Source organism: Miniopterus natalensis, chromosome 5, assembly GCF_054644295.1.
Source record: "Miniopterus natalensis isolate mMinNat1 chromosome 5, mMinNat1.hap1, whole genome shotgun sequence".
Classification (NCBI taxonomy): domain Eukaryota; kingdom Metazoa; phylum Chordata; class Mammalia; order Chiroptera; family Miniopteridae; genus Miniopterus; species Miniopterus natalensis.
In genome coordinates, this window is record NC_142085.1 from 72,575,244 (window position 1) to 72,591,330 (window position 16,087).

Genomic DNA, 16,087 nt, shown 5'->3' on the forward strand with positions numbered 1-16,087 from the left:
CCCTATCCTACCTCTGAAATTTTGAGTTTCGGAAGCCTACAAAATAAATTTATTATTTTGAGCCAATAAGTAGATAGAAAAATTTTAAAAGACATGGTGACATCATCAGCTATTTCTCACCATGAATTTGACTTTTTAAACTAATTCCTGTCACCTGGTAGGCTTTCAAGACATGTAATGAAAGACAGTTACCTTTTGATGACAGTGGAGGGAAAGAAAAAGAGAAGTAGAAGGAGGAGGGGAGGGGAGGAAGAAAAGCAGAAAGTTATTGTTAGAGCCAGCCCCTGGACCCTGATTCTATCAGACTAAAACAAAATAAAAACCATCCAGAGAATTTTTCATGAAGGTAAAGTCACTCGTTTTAAAGGACTGTTCTTTATTCTGAGATTATGTTCTTCCAACCATTTTTTGGTGTTAAAATATCCTTCATAAAACATGAGTGATGGCAATAATAGTAGTAGCTTTAAAAAAATTCTCCATCCAAACTAAAAATTGGGCAGCTTTATTAGGGTCCACATTATTTTTAAAAATGTTTGCTGGTCCAAAATTTAAGAACCTCTTCATTAGACAATGAGTCGAAGGCCAAGGACGCATGAGCTCCACAGGACCCAGGGTAAGATGGTAGAGGAAGGGGCTCAGTCTGAAAGAGGGAAGCAGAGAACACAGGAGAGCTGAGGCAGGAAGGCGGCGAGACAGGTGGAGGAGCAGAAAGGGGCTGAAAAAGTAGGAATTAAGGGACTTTCCATCCCCTTCCTTCATATGCTCCTTGACCACATTAATGAAATATATTATGTTTCCCAGTGCCCAGTGGAATGAGCACTGTATGTTTTCTGTTATAGGATTAGCATAACTAATCCACACTTAGGTAAATGAAGAAGACAGGAAGAAATAATGCCTGGCATCTACTTTCTCATTGGATCCTCATAAGCTGCCTTTTTATCCCCACTTCATAGATGAGAAACCTGGTTATCTGAAAAATTATTTAAGTCCATAGAGCCCATGAAGAATAAAAGCCTAATCTGAACCAAGGATGCGTTTTTTCAGCTACATCATACTACTCAGCAGTATCCTCCATATCCAAAACATCAAGCACAAAACTGCTTATGTTGACATTTAGACCGCATTATGATTTTAAGACTTTAACTGCAGAATGTTAATGATCTCTATTGTATTTAATTTAGACCAATGGTAAAATGAATCTATCAGTTTTGAGATCATATACCAAATGCTGATAAAACGTTTAAGGTTTGCCTTGAAAGGAAGGGGGTGGTTAAGGATAAGATTTACGGACTCTTGCTTTGTGTTTTGGAATTAAAATTATTAGCCACAGAAGTATATAGTTGAAGATTAAAAAGCAGTTTGTTTTCTTTTACAAAATTTTCTTAGAGGAATGGGGAAGAAGGAGCGAAAGGGAGTGGTTTGATTAAACAGACAAACCATCATTGTACGTCTTACTAAAGTGGTACCAGGTCTTTAATTAGCAATAATATGAAAGGAATACAATATAAGTGACTTTAGAGTTTAATAAGGCCCAACCTAGGTACATATTTTAAGGGATTACTAAGTACAACTCAATGAAACAATGACTTTACTCTAGAAACAATGTCTTGATTATGAATGTTCTTTAATCCTTAAATGTTGCCATTATTCCATGTTAATGTATCTCATGATCAAACCAGAGAATTTCTGTCAGAAATTATATTTTTGTCCAATCTGTTGCTGAAACATGATGAAGTAACAGATTCAGCACTTAGTGAAAAAAATAAAACTCATTGCCTCATCCCGATTTAGAATAGATTTATATATCCTTTGGCTACTGATAAATCTTTGCACAGCTTTGATTTAAAAGTTTCTCAGCAATGACCAAACCTAGCATTTACAACTTCACCCTTGCTGAAACACTCAAAAGAAACAATTCTCACTGTCACAGTAATTCAGAACTTCTTTAATAAAACAGAAATATATGGGGCTTCTGAAAGCGCAGTTCTCTGACCTTCACTCGCTATGGAATGGAATCAGCCTTTCTTTCTCTCTATAAAACAGAGGGGTTGACTACTTCATATATTTTGAAAGTACAGTTTCTACTTGGACTTTCTACTGGCAATTCTTAAACTAGGGTAAAGTTGGCTTTTTAATATTTTTGAACGAAAACTTCATACTGCTCAAAGGAGAGTTATGTAAGAGCTAAATCTGAAATCTTCAAATAGTTCAAATATAGAAATAGGGACTATGTTCTCTTCAAAACCACCTAATCAGCAAAATTTTGGCCATGGAGAAGATCTGGAAATCACACATTAATGTCCTGTGACCTAATTTCATCTACCGTCGATCAAAAGGGTAGACCGAGAAGGAGAAAAACAGCCGCCTGGTGGCAGGGAGCTGGCCTGATACTATCAATCAGGCCTTAGTTTTGCTGGTAGTCACAGCCGGCAATCACAGCTGAGCTTTGTCCTTTCCTATTGAATACGAACAGTTTCACAGAACATTAACACCAGACAAGGCCGTCTGTGATCTTGACTGTGACAGAGTGGACAGAAACAAATCCACTCTGCTTCATGCCTGAGCACAGACAAAAACATACACGTTCTCCAAGTTACTACAAAAATTGCCAAACATCCCCTTAGCCTAGCTAGTAGTCGTGGCTGCTGCTTCTTTACTACTGACAACTTCAGCTTCATTCTGTTTTTTCTAGATAAGATTCCATAAGAGTCCTGTTATGGATTGAATTGTGCCCCCCTCCATTCATATATTGAAGTCTTAGCCCTCAATACCTCCGAATGTGACCTTGTTTGGAAATGGGTTGTTGCACATAGAGATAGTTAAATTGAGACGGGGTCATGCTGAAGTGGGGTGGACTCAATCCAAAGTGACTGGTGTCCTTAGAGAGACGGAAAATCTGGACACAGACACAACTACATAGGGGAAAATGCCATGTGAAGATGAGCATTGTGCTGACACAAGCCAAGGAAATACCTGGAAGCCAGGAGAGAGGTTTAAACAGAGCCTGCCCTAGTGCCTTTGGAGGGAGCATGGCCCTGCTGACACCTTGACCTTGAACTTCTAGACTCCAGAACTGTGAGAAAATAAATTTCTGTTGTTGAAGCCACCCAGTTTGTGGCAGCCCTAACAAACTAATGAGAAACCAATCACAAAATGCCCTCTTTTTTTTGGTGACAGCGTCAGATCCAGAGCAAAACCTTACTTCATTGAACTTTCCTCAGAATCAGGTAACACAAGCCCAAATCCCATGTCTGTTCTTACATCCTCTTGCCACAGTCCTTCATGATGTGTGTTCTCCCTGCTGTAACGCCAATAAAACCAACCTGGTTTAACTGCAAGTATGTTCCTGGTGGCTGAAGGGCAGTGACACAACCCAGAATGCTTTTTTTTTCTCAAATGTGTATAATTATTTCTTGTTTCAACCATTTGAATGTTTTCCAGGGAAACCTTTAATTCACATCATGAATGTTTATTCTTTACCAACTTCTCTACATTGTAAAAGCACACCTACATGTCACTGGTTGAATTTTATCCAATATCAAGTCTGTTCCTTATTACTTCAAATGTAAATTTTTAATTTTTTCTGCATTTTTAGGTTCATGAAAATGTTTTACTATCTTCTTACTTTCATTCTCTTAGCATACATTTGTTTTTTTAAAATTCAGCCTTTTCTCTATAACTTTCTGGCTTTATTTCACATAGGCCATGCTATTTTGATCATATTGAAAGTTTCCATTTTTCTTCCAAGTTCTATAATAAATCTTTTTTTAAATGTTTATCTTTATTGTTGAGACCATTACAGATGTCCCCCTTTTAACCCCATTGATCCCCTCCACTGCACATCCATCCCACCCCCAGGCCCTCCCCACACCAATGTACACGTCCATGGGCCATGACCATAAACATACAAGTTCCCTGATTAATCTCTCCCCACCCACACCCCCTCCCTGCCTTCCGTCTGAGATCCCTCAGTTTGTTCCAAGCTTCTATGTCTCTGGATCCACTTTGTTCATCAGTTTATTTTGTTTATTATATTCCACATATAAGTGAGATCATGTGGTGCTTGTCTTTCTCTGACTGGCTTATTTCACTTAGCATAATACTCTCTAGTTCCCTCCATGCTGTGCCAAAGGCTAAAAGGTCATTCTTCTTTACAGCTGCATAGTATTCCATGGTGTAAATGTGCCACAGCTTTTCTATCCACTCATCTACTGATGGGCACTTGGGCTGTTTCCAAATCTTAGCTATTGTAAACTGCACTGCTATGAACATAGGGGTGCATAAGTTCTTTGCGATTGGTGTTTGGGGTTCCTTAGGATATATTCCTAGAAGTGGGATCACTGGGTCAAATGGCAGGTCAATTTTTAATCTTTTGAGGAAACTCCATACTGTTTTCCATAGTGGTTGCACCAGTCTACATTCCCACCAGCAGTGTACTAGGGTGCCCTTTTCTCCACACCCTCGCTAGCATTTGTAGTTCATTGACTTGTCGATGGCAGCCATTCTGACAGGAGTAAAGTGATACCTCATTGTGGTTTTAATTTACATCTCTCTGATGATTAGGGACATTGAGCATTTTTTCATGTCTCTTAGCCATTTGTATGCCCTCTTTGGAGAAGTGTCTATTTAGGTCCATTTCCCATTTTTTAAATTAGATTGTTTGTCTTCCTTTTGTTAAGTTGTATGACTTCCTTATATATTTTGGATATTAACCCTTTATCCAATGTGTGGTTGGCAAATATGTTCTCCCATACAGTGGGCTCCCTTTTTGTTTTGTTGATGGTTTCCTTTGCTGTGCAGAAGCTTTTTATTTTGATGCAGGCCCATTTGTTTCTTTTCTTCTCAGTTTTTCTTGCCCTAAGAGATGTATCAGCAAACATATTGCTATGAGAGATGTCTGAGATTTTACTGCCTGTTTTCTTCCAGGATTTTTATGGTTTCATGCCTTACATTTAAGTCTTTTATCCATTTTGAATTCACTTTTGTGTATGGTGTAAGTTGGTGGTTCAGTTTCCTCTTTTTGCATGTACCTGTCCCCAATTTTCCCAACACCATTTATTGAAGAGACTGTCTTTACTCTGTTGTATGTTCTTGCCTCCTTTGTTGAATATTAATTGACCATAATGGTGTGGGTCAATTTCTGGGTTCTCTGTTCTGTTCCACTGATCAATATGTCTGTTCTTGTGCTAGTACCAGGCTGTTTTGATTACAGTGGCTTTGTAGTATAACTTGATATCTGGTATTGTGATCCCTCCAACTTTGTTCTTCTTTCTCAAGATTGCCATGACTATTCGGGGTGTTTTTTGGTTCCATATAAATTTTCGAAGTGTTTTTCCTAGATCTGTGAAATGTGCTGTTGGTATTTTAATAGGGATTGCATTGAATTTATAGATTGCTTTCGGTAATATGGACATTTTAATGATGTTAATTCTTCCAATCCATGAACATGGTATATTTTTCCATTTGTTTATATCTTCCTCACTCCTTTTTTAGTGTCCTATAGTTTTCTGAGTAAAGGTCTTTTACATCTTTGGTTAAGTTTATTCCTAAGTATCTTATTTTTTTAGTTGCAATGGTAAATGAGATTGTTTTTTAGTTTCTGTTTCTGAGAGTTCATTATTGGTGTATAAAAATGCCATCAATTTCTGGGTGTTAATTTTGTATCCTGCTACTTTGCTGAATTCATTTATTAAATCTAGTAGTTTTGGGGTGGAGTCTTTAAGATTCTCTGTGTACAATACCATGTCATCTGTGAATAATGACAGTTTTGTTTCCTCCTTTCCAATTTGGATGCCTTTTATGTTTTCTTCTTGTCTAATTGCTGTGGCGAGGATTTCTAGTACTATGTTGAATAGGAGTGGTGAAAGTGGACACCCCTGTCTTGTTCCTGTTCTTAGGGGAAATGGTGTAGTTTTTGCCCATTGAGTATGATGTTGGCTGTAAGTTTGTCATATATGGCCTTTATTATGTTGAGGTATGATCCCTCTATTCCCACTTTGCTGAGAGTTTTTATAAAAAAATGGGTGTTGGATTTTATTGAATGCTTTTTCTGCATCTATTGATATGATGATGTGATTTTTATCTTTCAGTTTGTTTATGTGATGTATCACGCTTACTGATTTACAAATATTGTACCAGCCTTGCATCCCTGGAATAAATTCCACTTGGTCATGGTGTATGATCTTTTTAATATATTACTGGATCTGATTTGCTAATATTTTGTCGAGGATTTTAGCATCTTGTGTTCATCAGGGATATTGGCTTGTAATTCTCTTTTTTTGTAGTGTCTTTATTTGGTTTTGGAATAAGTTAATGCTGTCCTCGTAAAAAGAGTTTGGAAGTATTTCTTCCTCTTGGATTTTTTGAAATCGTTTGAGGAGGATAGGTGTTAATTCTTTGAATGTTTGGTAAAACTCCCCTGTGAAGCCATCTGGGCCAGGGCTTTTGTGTGCTGGGAGCCCTTTGATTACTGCTTCAGCTTCATCAGCAGTTATCGGCCTATTTAGACTTTCTGGCTCTTTCTGATTGAGTTTTGAAAAGTTGTATTTTTCAAGGAATTAATCCATTTCATCCAGGTTGTCCAGCTTGGTGGCATATAGTTGTTCATAGTATTCTTTTATAATCCTTTGTATTTCTGTTGGGTCAGTTGTTATTTCACCTCTTTCATCTCTGATTTTGTTTATTTGGATCCTCTCTTATTGTTTCTTGATGAGTCTGGATAAAGGTTCATCAATCTTGTTTATCTTTTCAAAGAACCAGCTCTTGGTTTCATTGATCTTTTGTATTGTTTTTTTAGTCTCTATGTCATTTATTTCTGCTCTAATCTTTATTATTTCTTTCCTTCTACTTACTCTGGGCTTTTTTTGTTGTTCCCTTTCTAAATTTTTAAGTTGTAAGGTTAAAGAGTCTATTAGAAGTTTTTCTTGTTTTTTGAGGTAGGCTTGTAGTGCTATAAACTTCCCTCTCAGGACTGCTTTCATTGTGTCCCATAGATTTGGAGTTGTTGTGTTCATTTTCATTTGTTTTCAGGAAGTTTTTTATTTCTTTCTTAATCTCTTTGGTAACTCATTCATTGTTTAAAAACATGCTTTTCAGTCTCCATTTGTTTAAGTGTCTTTTAGTGTTTTTATCATAGTTGATTTCTAGTTTCACGCTGTCGTGATCATTGATATGATTTCAATCTTCTTGAACTTATTAGAGACTTGTTTTATGTCCCAACATGTGGTCTATCTTTGAGAATGTCCCATGTGCACTTGAGAAGAATGTATATTCTGCAGCTTTGGGGTAGAATGTTCTGTAAATGTCGATTAAATCCATCTGATCTAGTGTGTCATTTAGGGTCACTGTTTCCTTGTTGAATTTTTATCTGGAAGACCTATCCAGTGAAGTCAATGGGATGTTAAAGTCCCCGAGTATGACTGTATTGCTGTTGATCTCTCCCTTAACATCCTCTAGAAGTTTTTTTTTTTTTTAATAAATTTATATGCTCCTATATTGGGTGCATATATGTTTATCAGGGTTATATCTTCTTGCTGGATTGATCCCTTTAGTATTATGTAATGACCTGTCTTGTCTTTCATTATGGTCTTCATTTTGAAGTCTATTTTGTCCGATATGAATATTGCTACCCCAGCTTTTTTTTCATTTCCATTTGCATGGAAATTTTTTTTCCACCCCTTCACTCATCCAGTATGAGTCTTTTGTTCTGAGGTGGGTCTCTTATAGATAGCTTAAATTGGGTCATGTTTTCTTATCCATTCAGCCACCCTATATATCTTTATTGGGGCATTTAATACATTTACATTTAAGGTTATTATTGAAAGATACTTACCAACTGACATTTTGTTTCTTTATAGCTGTTTCTCATTCTCTTTATTTCTACTTCTAATTATAGCAGTCCCTTTAACATTTCCTGTAATGTTGGTTTTGTGGTGATAAAGTCTTTTAACCTTTTTTATCTGGGAAGCTCTTTATTTCACCATACAGCTTTATTGATAATCTTGCTGGATAGAGTAGTCTTGGTTTCACATCCTCCTTTTGCATTACCTTGAATAACTCATGCCATTCCCTTCTGGCCTGTAGAGTTTCTGATGAGAAGTCAGATGACAGCCTTCTGTAGGTAACAGATTGCTTTTCTCCAGCTTCCTTTAAGATTCTCTCTTTGCCTCAGTTTGCAGACTTGTTAATCTGATGCTCTTAATGAGCCTCAGGCTGTAGAAGCTCCACAGGATGGGGCACTGGTTGTTTTCAGTCTCTTAACAAGCTTCAGGCTGTAGAAACTCCTCTGGGCAGGGCAAGAGGCTCTCCAGCAGGGTGGGGCCAACTGCTTCCCCCCTCAGGCAAAAGCCGAAAGTTTGCCTCCCAAGAAAGATGTCCCCCACAGCCTGGGGGAATGACTCTCCCCAGACTCTCCCCACACAGCTCCAGTCCACTCCACTCCCCCTCCACTGGCACCCAAGGTGAGTGGCTGCACAGGAAACTTTGTGCGTTGGCTCATTAAGAGAGTGCTGGCAGTTCCAGTTGCCTCTCCCTGGCAGACAGAAACCCTGCTGCTTTTCACAGCCAGATGTTATGTGGGCACCTTTCTCAGTCCTGGTGCTCTGGGCTGGGGAGCCTCACCTGGGGTTTAGGCCCCAGAGTCCTGAGTGGGAACCCCCACAGCTGAAATATCCCTGTGGACCTTCAGCTGCTGCCTGTGGGAGCCCAGCCAGCCCTCTCGTGTCTGCACTTCCTGCCAGTCTCTGTGTGGTCTCCACTTTTCCTCCTTGGTTATGAGGGTGCTCTCCAGCTCGTCTTCAGTTGGTGTCTTCAAGATGGTTTTCAGGATGGTTTTTCTCTTTAGTTGTAAATCCAGACTGGTCCCAGGAGAGTGTCAGTGTAGCTTCCACTCAATCCGCCACCATCTTGGATCTTTTTTTCATAAATCATTTTTAGAGGTTTCTTCTTCTTGTCTTTGATATTAGGAGTCTCTTCTCTTGTTCTATAATACATTTTCAAAAGCTCCATGCTTTTGTTTGTTTGTATAGATTAGAGTATTGCTAAAAAATATTCACCTCTATGGAGGAATATGTTCAATCAAGTCCAGCCTAGATCAGCCAAACATTAGCTGATCCGCAGGTCCATGAACATAAATACTTACTGTTGTATGTCACTAAGATTTTGTGGTTGCTTGTTATGCATTAACAGGTAATGGATATACCTAGTTTTCTCATTTCTTTGCCTGTGTGTTTATAGTCTCATGATCCAGATCCAGAATTTGCCAAATGGGGTGGATGGATACCCTTGGTTTCACTTTCTGACGACTGAATGCTGGCTAAATTTTCTCTTTAGATCTATAACTATTTAATAGGTTACATCTAGCCCAAATTCTAGCAGCTAACAAATTACATTGATCTAGCTTCCTTCTGTGAAACCCATGGGATTTTATTCTACCCCTTCTACCAGTTTCCTGACTTTGATCACAAAGAGAATATGAAAAATGGTTCCCTCCAGAGCTGGCACTCTCTGTCTACAACACTTTAGTTATGGAAATTACACATCCCCAGGTTCAGTGCACTCCCTCCGTCTTGTCTATTTCTCTCCAGTTGCAGTCCCTAAATGGATATAAGAAGAAAGGCACTAAAAGGAATATGGACAGGGAGGGTGGAGGTGGGGATGGCAATTTGGCAGTCTAAAAAGACAACAGCCACAAAGGAGAAGGGGCAATGTCTGGTTTTGTTTTGTTTTGTTTTGTTTTCAGTTCAGGCCTTACATTCTTTGGCCAGGGACAGATGTTTTGGGAGGTATTAGGTTTGTTCCGTTTCCTGTGTCATAGCACGGGCTAGGTGTTTCAATCCAGGTTATTTATTGAAGTTAAGGAATATTTGTCATAGAGTCTTAATTTCCAGTGTTATATGCTTTCACATATATTTCTCCTTTCCTAAGAATTTTAATAATAAGAAGAGAGAAGATGTATCAGAGTCTCCACAGTAAATGGGATATTAAATTAAGGAATAAAAATAAACAATGATATCATTGGAGTGTATGTTCCATATGGGTAGAGACTAATTTTACATTTCTTCACTAGTTTATAACATAGGATCTGCACATAGTAGATGTTCAATGAATTTTCTTCAATGAGTAAATCAGTTTGATCTAAACCATAGATAATTCCTAATTACACAATTAGTATTTCTTGACAACTGAGAAGGAAATTTCATACTCATTTCCAAGGTCATAATATCTTGCTGCTCAGATACTAAGCCAATTCACTGTTCACTTGATGTAAATTAGTGATAACAAATAAGTTTATTGTGAAGATTTAAAGAGTATTGTTTTAAATAGTCATCATGATGTTACTATAACAGCAAGTATATCTTATAGTTAAATATTAGCTTTCATTGTAAGCTACTCAGAATATAAGTTCCTTAATGGCAGGGGTTTAATAGTTTTTTCAATCCTCTAGCCTTAGTATCTCAGTGCTTGGTATGTGTTTTTTGAATGAATGAATGAATGATTGAATGAAGTAGTGAATGAACAAATTAGGTTCACAGTCAATCCTAATTTCTCCACCATCCACTTTGGAAGATCAACCACAGGTTCTTATTATCTGTATCAGAAACTGAAAAGTCGCTATGCAAATTTATCACTTGGTGGTACCAACACAGGTAATGAGAACCCTAGAATGATTAACCTCAAAAGAGGTAGAACCAGCTAAAAAGAAATTAATCCTAAGTAAAATAAGGTATTTCTTGTCTAAACTTGTTCATGATTAGTATTGTGACAGGCATTAACAGCAGGTGATTCCATATAAATTAGTACTTGAACCTTAAAATAAAGCTGCTTTAGAGAAGTTTCCTTTAATTTTGGCACAGTGACTCCCTGAAATATTCAGCATTTATGGCAATTTGATATGAATTCATTACGAAAGTAATTTTTGCTACTATTAGTGGAAAACAAATTGAATAATGCAATCAAGTGCCTTGGAAAAAATTAGGCAAGTAAATATTTATAAAAATATTTACATCACATAAGACAAATGATTTAAAGAATTTTCTATTAAAGATCTTATTTATCTTATTTTACAGTGTTTCACCTCAGTGAGTGTGAAATATAATAAAGAACTTAAAATTTAATTGCCTTCTAGCTTTTAAATTCTATGATTTTATAGTTCTTCAATCACGGGCAAAATATGTTTTGCTTCCCTTTTCAAGTAAATAAAGATAAAAATGAATGTTTTGAGTTTTTGAAATGACATATAAAGAAACATAATTTCTGTTTTCATGTATGTACTGTTTCTGTCATTGAGTGTATCCAACCAGAATATTGTGAAATCTCGTGAAACCTTAAGCTTTCTAGAATTTTTCTTTGCTCCCAATCTTAATTTAATGTTTGAAGGTTAGAAAGAAATTATAAAGGAAGAAAGCAACAGCATCACCATGTAAACAAGAGCAAAAATCCTCTTTGAAAAAGCCATAAAGATCTGCTGTTGCTTCAGGGCCAGAACTTTCTGTAAGGGTCTCTGTAGGGTGCTCAGACCTCCGAACCAACATTGCCATCTATTGGTCACGTTGCTACAGTATCTTACAAAATGAAATTTTGGTTGATACATAGTGAAGGGTTTGTTTTTCCTTTTGCTTTGGCCTGTTTTATGAATTTTATTCAAACTGGCACGGATGGAAGAAGAGGGTTTCTTCTACTTCCTGAACAAATTTCACAATTTGGGGTTGTGACTAAGAACACTGGTTTTTATGGCTGCGCTGTTTCCTACTTGTATGACTTTGGCAAGTTACTTACAGCTTTCTGGGCCTTTGCTTTCTCATCCATAAAATGGACAAACTTGGAACAGTGCCTGGCATATAACCTCTGCTCAGTGACTATTAGCTGTTATTGTTACTTTCTTCTTAAGGCAAACCTGAACAAAAGCTTCTCGATTATTTTCTAAGAACATCCCTAATTACTAAGATATTTCTCATTTGTTTGTTCCAACAGTCCTGCGATAGCAGAACATAATGGAAAGCCTAAAATTTTACTGAAGTTTTATTTTCATCACTTGAAATTAATCATTGTATTAAATATATTTGAGAGTCATTTCCGTTTACAACCTCTTTTTTTTTTTTATATGCAACACTAGTTTTATCTTGAATTTTTACATTTTTTCTATAAACCCAGTTAATTACAGTGACAAAATTTGAAAAAGATAACTATGAACAAGTAAAAAAATGAGTCCTGCTTTTGGAAATGCAGCATATACTCACTAAGAACAGCTTCTAGAACTCAGAAGACAAACAGCTGAGCATTCCACACAATCTCAGATAAGAAATTCATTGAGGGCTACTGTGACATTCCCACACTGCTGCTTGTCTCCCATCAGCCACCTTGTCCCCTTTTCTCCACTTTAAGATTTATTCTGTAGGCTCATGCCCTTTCCAGTGTAAATTTACCTCTCTTTTCTCAGCTCCTGCCAAATTTTCTCTTCATTGATTTTTTTTTTGATCAATATAAAAAAAAAAAAAGCCCAAGAGTACAGCAGGCCCCTCAGAGTCCCCCTCAGGAGGTCATGGGGAGGAGGGGGGAGGTTGCTGCAATCGTAATATCTGTGACCCAGTCACATACATAGTTTATAAATTACAATTAACACACAGTGCGGTTAAATAATAACCCATGCTCCTCCTCATCAGAAACTTAAGAAAACTGCTACTCGATGTTTCTGCCTCAGTCTCCGAGGGTCCAAGTCTCTGGTCATTTGACTTCCTCATTGTCTCTTTTTATGAATCCTACTCTTGTTAAATCTGAATGATCCCTTTTCTTGCATCAAGACTTTTATACTAATTGAAGAAAACTCTCACAACACAACCACGCCTGGTTTTTGGGCCACCACACAGCCCCCTGTTCTACCCCAGCTCTACGTTGTTCTCACCCCACCTTCACAAATGACACCCATCTTTCATCTCATTGCTCAGGTCCAAAGTCTTAGAGATGTCTTTAATTTCTCTTTTTGTCTTGCATCTCAAATTCAGTCCATAAAAGACTCATCAGCTCTGCCTTCAAAATGCATCCCCTAATCTGACCTTTTTTAACCTCAGTGCCAAGACCCCAGGTCAAGCTGCCATCTTCTCTCCCTGGACTACTGAAGTGCCTTTGAATTGATCTTTTAAAAATGTGAACCAGATTATGGCCTTTCTCTGCTCCACCTCTTCAGTGTCCTCCCATCATATTTAGGATGCAATTCAAACTCCTTACCAGGGCCTCTGGGTCCTGTAGGAATTGGCAATGGATGACCTCACTCATTTCCTTCCAGATTCCTTCCCCTGCACCAGCCTTCTAGCTCTTCCTGAACACTCTGAATTCATCCCACCTCAGAGCCTTTGCACTCGCTCTTGAGTCCACTGAAGCACTCTTCCCCCAGATGCTGCTGTGGTGTGCTCCCTCACATCATTCACACCCCTGCGCACGTGTGACTTCTGAGCAAGGCCTCCTCTTAGCATGCTTATTACCTTGTCTCATTACTGCCATCCCTGAATCAGCTCTATGTTAATTTGGAGCATGAATCACTCCCTGTTGTCTATTTGTTGGTAGTGTGTCTCCACCCTAAGATGTACACTTCTGCAAAGCAGGGCCTTTCTCTTGTTTACCTTCGATACCCCCAGTGTCTACCATATAGGAGGAATTTTTAAAAAGTTGTTGAATTTATGTGAGAATTATTGAGTAAATAAAATTTCAGGGTCTCTGTTGACTATTTCACAGACATTACACTTAATTATTAGAAGTAATAATTACCATTTAGAGAACTTACCAAATGACAGATACTACACTAAGCACTTCACACACATTGTCTGATTTAATTCTTACAGTAAAAGCCCCCAAAATCCTAAGTGTTTTCTTCACCTGCCTGATGACCTTGGTTACCTATTAATTTTCATAAAGGAAGAAATTTGCTGATCACTATTGGTAAGTGGCATAGATTTTCTCAGACATTTTATAGATATGTTTCCAAAACAGTCCTTTCCCCTTGATTTAAACTGAGGTAAGTTACTCTGCCCATTTGAGATAGGTCCTTCTGGGGACATGTCAGTAGTCTCCAGGAGCAAACAGTAGAGAGCGTTAGAGGGTCACTACACAACCTTACCAGCACTATATGTTACCATGAAAGCAAGGCTCGGGTTGAATGATACCACACAAAGAGCTTTTAGCAGGCCTGCACCGCAACAGCTATGCAGTCGGTTTTTGAAAGCTCAGTGATTACCTCGCACAAAAGGGTCACTAAGTGTGACAACATTCTGGCAGCAGGAGTTAGCTAATGTAGTCAGAGCAGGTGACTTTATGAACTGGTGTGACCAGGTCTTGTTTGGCGCCCTGAAATTAGAGTTCTATAGGGCATAGTCAGCTGTCCTCATCAGAGTCTTATATCCCAAGTGATGCAAGGGCAAACGCTCCTGTACAATATTTCCAAGCAAACCACATAACTTGAGATTTTATTTTAACAATACAAAACTGATTCTAACAGCTCTCATGCTGATGAACAGTCCTTATAAAGCAGATGGAAACAGCTGAAGCCTGTAGCAGCAGTGTGTGAAGTGAGGTTGCCTGAGCAGTGTTTCAAATGTGAACTAACTACTTAAGGAGTGTGCCTTCTTGATTAGAGAAAATAAAATACACTTTAAATGTCAAGTAACCTATCCTGAAGTGTTCATACTTCATACGTACACAACACTGCCCAAGCTGAAGTATTTAAAATGAAACTACAACCCATTCAATGCCTTAATGGAAGGCCCAGCTCCGGGGCTGTGTGGGTGATGGGCAGGCTGGGCAGACAGCCAGAAGCACCTTTATGACGCCTTCATGGATAATTAGCTGGTGGGATGAAGCCTTCACAGTTGCCAAAGAAAGATTTCTCTGCAATCCATTATTGGATGAAGCAATCTTTACTTGTGTTCCCGCTGGGCCCGTGGTAGAGTTGGAAGTTAAATTGGGCTTCCCTCCACAGCTCTTAGCCTCCTGTGGAGCTCTGTGGGGCAGGCACTTACTTATTTGGGAGAGGTTTTTGGGGTTGTAGGAATGAAGACCAACTGAAAGAGAAAAGCAAAGGCTTCTATTCAGAGCCTCAAGGCAGCCAGCCACCGTCACCCTTGCTTGGGCAGGACTTACGGCAGGCAGAGGCGTGGGAAAGCTTTACAGTGGGAAGAAGAGAGGGCTCCAGGTGTGCCCCGACTCGGGGACCTTGGAGTTAAGAAGCCCTAGGGGGGCTGACAAGAAATGGGGCATCCTGTGTGATTGGTTGGAGGTGCATATTTGGCTTTCTCTGGTTGCTCCTAAGTTAAAAGCAGGAACAAAAATTAGGGAAGCTGTCAGTTTTTATTTAAGTCCTGGCCATTTGAAGCCAACATGTTACAGAACTTGTTTAGCTTCCTGGACTATTACTGGAGTTAGCAGTCCCACTTCCTCCAGCTCTGACTTCTAGCTGGCTGGCTTCCTGGGCTAGTTACTATAAATAAGGGTTTGGCTTCTTGGGCAGGTTGCTGCAGGTTGTGGGTTAGAATTCTTTCTTAAACCATGATTTGGCCGTGGTCCATTGTATATTTGGTCTCCTGAGGTAGTGGGCAAGTGAGATGAGGTGACTGCAGCGAGCCAGTCTCATTCCTGACCTTGTGGCTCTACCTCAACCGGCCCAGAGGCAGGGATCTGCGGGTTCCCCAGGGCGCTATTAGGAAAATAGCTCCAGTCTCTGTAGACGGCTCTCACAGCTACATCTATTTTGATCTGTGGCTTCTCTTTACTAAGTGATTCATCAGTAAAAGCCCATCTGGTATCTGGCTTTTAGAAATTCTTAGGAATTTCTGTTCCATTGTTGTTCCCCTTCTTCATCTGTCACATTCTTATGTCTTTTCTGTCATTTTGATGGTATTTTTGGTAGGGAGAGGAGCTAAATGTTTTTTTGAAGGATAATCTGTAGTACTTTCTTTACCAGAATAGAAAGAAGAAACTACTTTCCTATCCCTGTTGACAATTTTTTGGGGAAAAAGTCAAGGCTCTGATTTTAGGGGATATGTTCTTCAGCTCTCAAACACAAAATTATTCTTCAGCTTTTTTATTTTCTAGGAATTTTGTT